The following is a 6,938-nucleotide window of genomic DNA, read 5'->3' as shown; positions in this document are numbered from 1 at the left end:
CATTGACTCTGTACCGGTACCCCCTGTATATAGCCTCCACATTGACTCTGTACCGGTACCCCCTGTATATAGCCTCCACATTGACTCTGTACTGGTACCCCCTGTATATAGCCTCCACATTGACTCTGTACCGTAATACCCTGTATATAGCCTCCACATTGACTCTGTACCGTAATACCCTGTATATAGCCTCCACGTTTGACTCTGTATATAATGTTACTTACCCTACATTATTCATCTCATAGGCATACGTATATACTGTACTCTATATCATCGACTGTATCCTTATGTAATACATGTATCACTAGCCACTTTAACTATGCCACTTTGTTTACATACTCATCTCATATGTATATACTGTACTCGATACAATCTACTGTATCTGCCTATGCTGCTCTGTACCATCACTCATTCATATATCCTTATGTACATATTCTTTATCCCCTCACACTGTGTACAAGACAGTAGTTTTGGAATTGTTAGTTAGATTACTTGTTGGTTATTACTGCATTGTCGGAACTAGAAGCACAAGCATTTCGCTACACTCGCATTAACATCTGCTAACCATGTGTATGTGACAAATAAAATTTGATTTGATTTGATTTGATTTGATTTGTACCGTAATACCCTGTATATAGCCTCCACATTGACTCTGTACCGTAATACCCTGTATATAGCCTCCACATTGACTCTGTACCGTAATACCCTGTATATAGCCTCCACATTGACTCTTTACCGTAATACCCTGTATATAGCCTCCACATTGACTCTGTACCGGTACCCCCTGTATATAGCCTCCACATTGACTCTGTACCGGTACCCCCTGTATATAGCCTCCACATTGACTCTGTACCGGTACCCCCTGTATATAGCCTCCACATTCACTCTGTACCGGTACCCCCTGTATATAGCCTCCACATTCTCTCTGTACCGGTAACCCCTGTATATAGCCTCCACATTGACTCTGTACCGTAACACCCTGTATATAGCCTCCACATTGACTCTGTACTGGTACCCCCTGTATATAGCCTCCACATTGACTCTGTACCAGTACCTCCTGTATATAGCCTCCACATTGACTCTGTACCGGTACCCCCTGTATATAGCCTCCACATTGACTCTGTACTGGTACCCCCTGTATATAGCCTCCACATTGACTCTGTACCGTAACACCCTGTATATAGCCTCCACATTGACTCTGTACTGGTACCCCCTGTATATAGCCTCCACATTGACTCTGTACCAGTACCTCCTGTATATAGCCTCCACATTGACTCTGTACCGGTACCCCCTGTATATAGCCTCCACATTGACTCTGTACTGGTACCCCCTGTATATAGCCTCCACATTGACTCTGTACCAGTACCCCCTGTATATAGCCTCCACATTGACTCTGTACCGTAATACCCTGTATATAGCCTCCACATTGACTCTGTACCGTAATACCCTGTATATAGCCTCCACATTGACTCTGTACCGTAATACCCTGTATATAGCCTCCACATTGACTCTGTACCGTAATACCCTGTATATAGCCTCCTCATTGACTCTGTACCGTAATACCCTGTATATAGCCTCCACATTGACTCTGTACCGTAATACCCTGTATATAGCCTCCACATTGACTCTGTACCGGTACCCCCTGTATATAGCCTCCACATTGACTCTGTACCGGTACCCCCTGTATATAGCCTCCACATTGACTCTGTACCGGTACCCCCTGTATATAGTCTCCCCATTGACTCTGTACCGGTACCCCCTGTATATAGCCTCTACATTGTTATTTTACTGCTGCTGTTTAATAATGTGTTACTTTTATTTTCTATTTTTTACTCATCTGTTTCTGTCATCTTGTAAGTAAGGCTTTCCCTGTAAGGTCTACTACACCTGTTGGTTAAGGGCTTGTAAGTAAGGCTTTCCCTGTAAGGTCTACTACACCTGTTGGTTAAGGGCTTGTAAGTAGTGCTTTCCCTGTAAGGTTCACACCTGTTGGTTAAGGGCTTGTAAGTAGGGCTTTCCCTGTAAGGTCTACTACACCTGTTGGTTAAGGGCTTGTAAGTTAGGCTTTCCCTGTAAAGCTGTTGGTTAAGGGCTTGTAAGTAAGGCTTTCCCTGTAAGGTTTACACCTGTTGGTTAAGGGCTTGTAAGTAAGGCTTTCCCTGTAAGGTTTACACCTGTTGGTTAACACCTGTTGGTTAAGGGCTTGTAAGTAAGGCTTTCCCTGTAAGGTCTAAACCTGTTGTATTTGGTGCATGTGACAAATACAATTTGATTTGATTAGATGTTTTAATTCCAGTACACATGATATTTTGCCACGGACACGTTTGATTTGTCGATCGGAAGTGGTATTATTTCAAATGCAGAACAGGTATTTATTTAATATTTACAGATGCTCAAAAGGAGCCATTTGAAATAGATTCTGACTGTGCTCGTCCTTCAGCTTGATGTGCCTGGTCTGAGGCTCACTACCGACTTTGGAACTCAATAGTGAGTGATACAACCGAGGACAGACGTGCTTCAGCCCTCAGCAGCCCCATTCTGTGAGCTTGTGTGGCCTACCACTTTACGCCTGAGACGTTGTTTCTCCTAGATGTTTCAACTTCACAATAACAGCATTTAGAGTTGACTGGGGAATCTCTAGCAGGGCAGAAATGTGATGAACTGACATTGTGGAAAGGTGGCATCCTATGACTGTGCCACGTTGAAAGTCACTGATATTTTCATTAAGGCCATTCTACTGCTAATGTTTGTCTATGGAGATTGCATGGCTGTGTGCTCGATTTTCTACACCTGTCTGCAACAGGTGTGGCTGAAAGAGCCGAATCCACAAATGTGAAGGGGTGTCCACATACTTAGTTTATATGTGTGTATATATATATTAAAAAATTAAGTAACCTTTATTTAAGCAGGCAAGTCAGTTAAGAAGAAATCATTTATTACAATGACGGTCTACCGTGGAACAGTGGGTTAACTGCCTTGTTCAGGGGAACAGTGGGTTAACTGCCTCGTTCAGGGGAACAGTGGGTTAACTGCCTCGTTCAGGGGAACAGTGGGTTAACTGCCTCGTTCAGGGGAACAGTGGGTTAACTGCCTCGTTCAGGGGAACAGTGGGTTAACTGCCTCGTTCAGGGGAACAGTGGGTTAACTGCCTCGTTCAGGGGAACAGTGGGTTAACTGCCTCGTTCAGGGGAACAGTGGATTAACTGCCTCGTTCAGGGGAACAGTGGGTTAACTGCCTCGTTCAGGGGAACAGTGGGGTTAACTGCCTCGTTCAGGGGAACAGTGGGTTAACGGCCTCGTTCAGGGGAACAGTGGGTTAACGGCCTCGTTCAGGGGAACAGTGGGTTAACGCCTCGTTCAGGGGAACAGTGGGTTAACGGCCTCGTTCAGGGGAACAGTGGGTTAACGGCCTCGTTCAGGGGAACAGTGGGTTAACTGCCTCGTTCAGGGGAACAGTGGGTTAACTGCCTCGTTCAGGGGAACAGTGGGTTAACTGCCTCGTTCAGGGGAACAGTGGATTAACTGCCTCGTTCAGGGGAACATTGGGTTAACTGCCTCGTTCAGGGGAACAGTGGGGTTAACTGCCTCGTTCAGGGGAACAGTGGGTTAACGGCCTCGTTCAGGGGAACAGTGGGTTAACGGCCTCGTTCAGGGGAACAGTGGGTTAACGGCCTCGTTCAGGGGAACAGTGGGTTAACGGCCTCGTTCAGGGGAACAGTGGGTTAACGGCCTTGTTCAGGGGAACAGTGGGTTAACTGCCTTGTTCAGGGCAGAACAACAGATGTTTACCTTGTCAGCTCCTGTTACTGTCCCAACGCTCTAACCACTAGGTTACCTGCCGCCTCAAAAGTGTAATATAGCTTAATATGCACATACATTTATACTAACTAGACACAGACGCACATATCATGGCAACGTTGCTTTGCTAAACTCATGCGCAGAAACACATTATCGGGTATAACGGTCGTCTCACGCCGAACTGCGCATGTGCAGGCCGTCAAATAAAAGACACTCCTTCGATATAAAGTCATTTTGACTAAAATAATAACGTGTCAATTTGTTACTTTCCCGAAGTTGGAGTAATAACATGTTCAAATACTTAATTCATTGTCTCGAATCTAGGTTTTGGCTTTAGATTTCAAGAAAATGTACAACTAAGGAATCATTTTTCACTTCTGACTTCTCAAACCCCAAATCACGGCATCGGTCGACTTCCTACAGTCTTCTTCCCAGCGGTCCCGGTCGACTCGGGATGTTGCGTCTGGGTTTAGGAATTCTGGTTATGTAATTTCCTCATGAAGTTGAAAGTACGTTTGCAGGCGAATGCACTTACAAAATGGATGTTGAAACTGTGGCGCACATTTCTCGGCAACATTAGAAGTCGGGTAAAAGTATTGATTTGAAGGAAAGACGAGCAGATTCTGGTAAGTCTAGAGGCAACATACAAACTATTATATAGTTATGTCGTCATCAGACATTTAATAGTCAAGATTAGGTTTGATCTATGATCACTGATCATCATGTGTGTAGTGCGAGGGAGAACCTTCATTTTAAGAAGACACGAAGAAATTATTCTGATCAATTCTAAATAAATTATATTTAATTACCAAGTGAATGGTAACGTCACTGTTACAAAAAATATACATTTCTAATAAGATTTTAGGACGGTTAGCTGAAGCTGAATAGTAAAAATATACATTTCTAGTCAGATTTTAGGACGGTTAGCTGAAGCTGAATAGTAAAAATATACATTTCTAGTCAGATTTTAGGACGGTTAGCTGAAGCTGAATAGTAAAAATATACATTTCTAGTCAGATTTTAGGACGGTTAGCTGAAGCTGAATAGTAAAAATATACATTTCTAGTCAGATTTTAGGACGGTTAGCTGAAGCTGAATAGTAAAACAAAATGGAGGATGGATTTTATCCATCTTCTAAAACAGGGCTCTCTGATCCTGTTCCTGGAGAGATACCATCCTGTAGGTTTTCATTACTATTCAAAACTAGTCACCTGATTAAAATAATGAGTTGGTTTATAAGATAAATCAGTTTAGTTACAACTGGGGTTGGAGTGAAAACCTACCGGAGGGTAGCGCTCCAGAAACAGGGTTGGAGTGAAACCCTTACCGGAGGGTAAAGCCCCAGGAACAGGGTTGGAGAGAAACCCTACCGGAGGGTAAAGCCCCAGGAACAGGGTTGGAGTGAAACCCTACCGGAGGGTAAAGCCCCAGGAACAGGGTTGGAGTGAAAGCGCTGTAATGAAAGGCTATTCAATAGATAGATATACATCTGTCGGTACAAACTTTGATTGAATACATTTTGACGTCATTTACATACATACATATGCTCCCTAAAAAAAAATACATCACTGCTTATCATGAAGACCGACCAGATGGCCTCCGTTGAAAATGTTGTAAAAAATATCAGGCCTAGGCTACATTCTCTGTCCTGCTACTGGTAGGTCTATAACATTATGTGAACTGACCTGAACAGGTTTAGACTGGTCATCTATGATATGTAGGTTATATACAGTACATTCTCTGTCCTGCTACTGGAAGGACTATAACATTATGTGAACTGATCTGAACAGGTTTAGACTGGTCATCTATGATATGTAGGTTATAGCCGAGGTATAGACCTCGATCTGCATATCACTAACAACCACTACTATACATTATAACCTAGCCTACTTTACATAATATAACATCTACATATCACTAACACATCACTACTATACATTATAACCTAGCCTACTTTACATAATATAACATCTACATATCACTAACAACCCACTACTATACATTATAACCTAGTCTACTTTACATAATATAAAATATCTTACTTATAACTTTCTGAATGGATCAATGATTTCCCCCTCAGATCAATCATGTCCGTTTTATCCCTCCTGTCTATATTCTCACATACTTTTAGAAAACCACAGATTGAAAGACAATAAATAGCCTACTTTTAATTAAATAATTAAAAATAAGTGTGAGCCATGGCCTTTTGTTGCTGTTCTGAACTAGAACTGTACTGTCTAGAACTACCTTAACAAACAGTGACTTATTATTATTATTATTATTATTATTATTGTTGCTGTACTGTCTAGAACTTCCTTAACAAACAGTGACTTATTATTATTATTATTATTATTATTATTAATATTATTATTGTTGCTGTAATGTCTATAACTACCTTAACAAACAGTGACTTATTATTATTATTATTATTATTATTGTTATTGTTGCTGTACTGTCTAGAACTACCTTAAAAAACAGTGACTTATTATTATTATTGTTGCTGTACTGTCTAGAACTACCTTAACAAACAATTACTTATTGTTATTATTACTGACAGTTACCAAAATCAAATCAAATCAAATTTTATTTGTCACATACACATGGTTAGCAGATGTTAATGCGAGTGTAGCGAAATGCTTGTGCTTCTAGTTCCGACAATGCAGTAATAACAAGTAATCTAACTAACAATTCCAAAACTACTGTCTTGTACACAGTGTAAGGGGATAAAGAATATGTACATAAGGATATATGAATGAGTGATGGTACAGAGCAGCATAGGCAAGATACAGTAGATGGTATCGGGTACAGTATGTACAAATGAGATGAGTATGTAAACAAAGTGGCATAGTATAGTATAAAGTGGCTAGTGATACATGTATTACATAAGGATACCGTCGATGATATAGAGTACAGTATTTACGTATGCATATGAGATGAATAATGTAGGGTAAGTAACATTTATATAAGGTAGCATTGTTTAAAGTGGCTAGTGATATATTTACATCATTTCCCATCAATTCCCATTATTAAAGTGGCTGGAGTTGAGTCAGTGTCAGTGTGTTGGCAGCAGCCACTCAGTGTTAGTGGTGGCTGTTTAACAGTCTGATGGCCTTGAGATAGAAGCTGTTTTTCAGTCTCTC

General features: G+C 41.3%; 1 protein-coding gene across 1 annotated transcript in view; it reads left to right on the top strand.

Annotated features, from left to right (window-relative positions):
- Positions 1 to 4,273: 4,273 nt before the first annotated feature.
- Positions 4,274 to 6,938, top strand: part of LOC139421748 (NLR family CARD domain-containing protein 3-like) — a 49,587-nt gene continuing 46,922 nt past the window's right edge. The window contains exon 1 of the mRNA XM_071172866.1: positions 4,274 to 4,424. The gene's annotated coding sequence lies outside the window, so the exon portion shown is untranslated. The remainder of the gene's footprint in view (positions 4,425 to 6,938) is intronic.

This window comes from Oncorhynchus clarkii, chromosome 12, assembly GCF_045791955.1.
Source record: "Oncorhynchus clarkii lewisi isolate Uvic-CL-2024 chromosome 12, UVic_Ocla_1.0, whole genome shotgun sequence".
Lineage (NCBI taxonomy): Eukaryota > Metazoa > Chordata > Actinopteri > Salmoniformes > Salmonidae > Oncorhynchus > Oncorhynchus clarkii.
This window is presented reverse-complemented; position numbering and strand designations above follow the sequence as displayed.